We start from the raw sequence: 5,191 nt of genomic DNA on the forward strand, positions 1-5,191 counted from the left end.
AGCAGAGGTTACTGGAGTTTATTGACCGATAGTAACCGGCTATGAGAGAGGAGCTGGGCTGCTGGCAGTACCTTTGCTAGCTCTCTCTTTCCTCTAAGTATGGATTACAAAGATTTGTTAGACAGCTCAAAGGCCCGGTTTCTATTGCAGTAGAGTGATAATACACAAGCCGAAGGTGCGCATCGCTTTCTATTGCTTTTCGGTAAAACAAAGCTAGAAGCTGTTGATAGCACGTCAGATAAACTTGCTTTAAGTCAACATGAAAACATAATTGGTTCTATGTACTTTCCTAATATATTTCCTACTAGTGATGCATCAGTGAACATTATTCCACAAATAAAGAGCATACTACTAATAATACTATTTCTCCAGTATGCAGTATGGATTTCCTGTGTGCATAAAATACTTGAATGTGCTACCACGTTTGCCATAATGTGCATTACACAGCAAAGCACACTGCATGGAATATTTGTTTACCGCAATGCACTAGACCTGACCTCCCCTTTCCAGAGGCTCAAATGAACTGAAAGTAATATCAGCCACATCCTTTTCTGAACTCATTCAAAGACTGGAAACACAAATTAGTTTTCATTTCCAAAATGGTAACTGAATGTCGTTTGTGGAATTAAAAACACGAACATAATGAAGTCACATGACAAATGCAATAAGGTCATGTGACAACAATGTAGCATACTACTGTGAAATGTTTTGTTGTTGCATAGTTCTTATTTTTTAGTATGTAGTATTTTAAACAGTGCTACTACTCAAGTCCAAATGTATCGCTTTTTCAAAATATTTCACCAAAATATAACAACTTCCACATCTGAACCGACTTTCTCCTTAGATTGGCGTCACCACCCTTGTGAAAAAGAAGTGCAATTTACAGTGCCTTGCAGAAGTATTTAGTTTTTTCATGTTAATCTGCTTTAAATTACTTTTTCCCCCCATTAATCTACACTTCATACACTATTATGACAAAGCAAAAACATAATTGTCACAACTTCGTAAATGTATTTAAAAAAAAAACTAAATAAGTACATTGCATAAGTATTCATACCCTTAACTCAGCACTGAAGCACCTGTATAGCCTCAAGTCTTTTTGGGTAATCTTTGTACATCAGCATTTGGCAATTATCTGCCATTTTCTCCTAACCTCTTCACCTCTCAAGCTCTTTCAAGTTGGATGGGGGCAAACGCACATTAATTTCCAGGGTCTGGCTGGGCCACTCAAGGACATGTGTGCTTAGGGTCATTGTCCTGTTGGAAGGTGAACCTTCTGCCCAGTCTGAGGTTCTGAATGCTCTGGACTGGGTTTTCATGAAGGCTATCTCTATATTTTGCTGTGTGTCTTCACTGAGGAGAGGATTGAGTCTTGCCACACCACCATAAAGCCCAGATCGGTGGAGTGCTGCAGTGATATTTGTCGTTATGATCATGGAGCTCAACTAAAGTGACCATCAGGATCCTGGTCACCACTCTAACCAAAGCTCTTCTCCATCAATTGCTCAATTTGGCCAGCTATAGGAAAAAGGCCAGCTCTAAGAAAAGTCCTGGTGGTTTCAAATTCTGTGAACCTTCAATGCAGCAGATTTTTTTTTTTCTAAACTCTTCCGAAGATCTGTGGCTTTATGCAATCCTGTTTCTGAGCTCTAACAGGCTCTACAAGTTTTTTTTTTCTTTTTTTTTTTTCTGATATGCATTTTCAGCTGTTAGACCTTTTATTAAGTTGTGTGTGCCTTACCAAAACATACCCATTCAACTGAATTTGCAAAAGGTTAACTTCACTCGAAGCGTTTACTCTACAAGCAATATGAATGCTCCTGAGCAAAATGTCAACTGTCCCAGATAAAGGTATGAATACTTATGCAATGTAAGTTTTTTTTATTTTTATTAATTTTGCAAAGATGTTAAAAACCTATTTTTGCTTTGGCATTATGGAGTATGGAAATGGAAATAATATACTTTAAAATAGCATACTCAAGTGTGAACTGAATGTAATGTTTTTAGACACATAAAGTGCATGCTATTTACAGTTAAATAACAATGTATTATAATTTTAGTTTATATACATTTCAATGCAATTAGTTGAACTAGAGTGCTTTTTGACTCACTTAAGTAAGACTGTAATTTCATAATTACTTTTATTGTCTTGGTTAAAGTTTACTACCGAATGTATTGATAAGCATTCATGGTAAACTAAAATATACTATAGTCTTGTATTACATGCATTTAAATATATTTGTAATTACACATTTGCAATGATAAACCTAAAATTGAGTACATTTAAAATATATTAACTTCATCAGTACTTCACCAGCACATTAGCATGTTAGTTAACACATTAGAATAAGTGACCTTGTTTTAGTGATTACATAAATGATTATTCAGATTATTTTTACATTGCAACAACATGCACTGTTAAAAAATGTATTCAAATGTGTCATTAAAGTGCACTCTCTTCAAGTATGCTTAAGTGGCCTTTTAATTTGATTAATATTGTACTACCTGCAAGTACAGTTTTTTTTTGTATTTTAAGATTAGAAAAACACTACAAGTGCACATTTAAGATAAATCTTTCTCATTTTTCAGCTTTTCCTCTCAAATCGTCCAACTCAGATTGTTTTATCTCATTGAACATGATATTTCACTTTAAAATAGAACACTTTACAGAAATATGATAGTTAATGCATGCCTTTTCATGCAACTCAAGACTAGCTGCTCGAAGTTTTAAACTTCCAATTTGCATTGAGACTCGTATAGCATTTTAGATTCTTTACCATATATAAGAGCTTATGTGTAATACTCATAATTGTATTTCAATGCATACATTCAATGCCTTTTTTAATAAAAAAAAAAGGTTTGTTAACCTAGTTAGCTGAATCAAATGAAACACATCACATCAGCTGCATAAATGTTTTAGTCCATGTGTTCAGCCCAGAGGCTCTGAAAGCTTTGATCGCTGCTGTAGTCCAACAACACAAAACACCAAAATCAAATAGGCCCTGTTCACATCTGCTCCATACTTTCACTATGTCACATCATCATGGTTCTATCCCCGATCATTTCATGACAAGATCCTTTCATCCATGCCCGGCTGTTTGCCAGTCCAGAGCATTTGCTGCCTGTCTCCAATACTGAATGCATGATATGGAGGCAGGGCTGTGTGTTGAGCATTCTGTTCTTTTTGAGGAAGGCCAGAAAAAGCTGATGGCAATCTAAGAGGATTGAACCAAAGTCGATGAGTGAGCCACCACAACGATGAGCCAGTTGGCTATGGGACCTGGACTCATGTATATTTCACGAGAAGAAGCGACACTAGAGTGTGGCATTGAAGTTTCACTGAAACTTGCTTCTGGATTTCAGGCAAAAGTTTCCACATTTGAGAGTGTAATTATTCACAATGCAGTACAATTTGAATGAATAAGTTCAACTGACTTTAAAATAAATAATTGAATCAGAAATGAAAATTCAATTTTTTTTCTCTCAAGCATGCTGTTACGTATAGATTCTTCCATTTTCTTCTTCACAAGGAAAATGGTCATTTATGGAGGCAACCATAAAAGCGTCATATGAAAGTAGTCCATATGATGACAAAATGGCATAATTAATTTATTTTACTTATTATTTCATTCTCAGACCAATTTCCCAAATTGAACAGAAACACTTTGTTTCCAGCCAAAATATCTTACAATTCTTAAATCAGGAAGGATTTTCTAGACGAGCAAAAGTCAAAGTCAAAATTAAGTGTGTTTTTGCTTGAAACAAGCAAAATAAACTGCCAATGAAGTAAGAAAAATAATCTTGTTTTCTGTTTGAAATAAGATTTGTTTGACTTGTGACTTGTTTTTTTTTCTGAAAACAAGAAAACCTTTCTTTTCTCAAAAGGTTCTTTGTGGTGAAAGAAGGTTATTCAGATTATAAAAAAGGTAAGAAAGAGATGGTTCTTCAAAGAACCTTTGACTAAATGGCTCTTTGTGGAAGCAAAAATGGTTCTTCTATGGCATCTCTGTGAAGAACCTTTTAAAGTTTCTTACAAAATGAAATATTTTGAGACCAATAGTTCTACACATACAGTGCCCTCCACTTATATTGGCACTCCTGGTAAATATGAGCAAAAGTGGATGTGAAAATAAATCTGCATAATTTATCCTTTTGATCTTTCATTCAAAAAATTCACAAAATTCTAACCTGTCATTGAAGTAAAACTATAGAACCTAGGGGCAAAATCTCATTGTGAAATAAATGTTTTTCTCTAGTTCACGTTGGCCACTATTATTGGCACCCAATTATTGCAACATCCTTTTCCCAAGATAACAGTTCTGAGTTTTCTCCAACAATGTCTAATGAGCTTGGAGAACACCTGACAAGAGAATAATCCTTCAAACAGAATCTCTCTAGATTCTCCAGAATCTCTCTCTTCCCAGCTTCATGTTGGTTGGTGCTTCTTTTCTTCAGTTTCTATACAGGGTTCAGGTCAGGGAACTGGGATGGCCATGGTAGAAGCTTCATTCTGTGCTCAGTGACACAATTTTGTGTTGATCTTGATGTTGGTTTTGGGTCATCATCCTGCTGGAAGATGCAACCATGGCCCATTATAAGATTTCTAACAGAGGCAGTCAGGTTTTGATTTTTTATCTGCTGGTATTTGATAGAATCCATGAAGCCATGTATCTAAACAAGATGTCCAGGACCTCCCAGAAGAACAGGTCCACAAAGACCCAGCAGTATTTTTAATTGTTCTATTTTGTGAAGCTCAACAAACTTGTTCTGCACATCAGAACTACATTCTTTGGTTTTACTTCTTGTGATGGATGATTAAGGGAATTTGGCTTTTGTGTTCCTCATATTTATAATCCTCTAGAACAGAAAGTCATGGCTGGACAATTTTATACTCCTAGCCACCCTGGTGTCCTAAAAAAAATTGTAATATTAATGGGAATATACTTTAGAGATATTTTACTTAGATTGTGGCCAATGTGAACTAGAGAAAAACATTTATTTCATAATGAGATCCCCCCCCCCCCATTTTCCCTCGTTTTACTTCAATGAAAGGTTACAATTTTGTGAATTTTTCGAATGAAAGATCTAAAGGATAAACGATGCAGATTTATTTTCACAGTCACCTTTGCTCATATTTACTAAGGGTGCCAATATTAGTGGAGGGCACTGTATACATATATTTGTATTAATT

This window comes from Garra rufa, chromosome 14 (genome assembly GCF_049309525.1).
Source record: "Garra rufa chromosome 14, GarRuf1.0, whole genome shotgun sequence".
NCBI classification, from domain to species: Eukaryota; Metazoa; Chordata; class Actinopteri; order Cypriniformes; family Cyprinidae; genus Garra; species Garra rufa.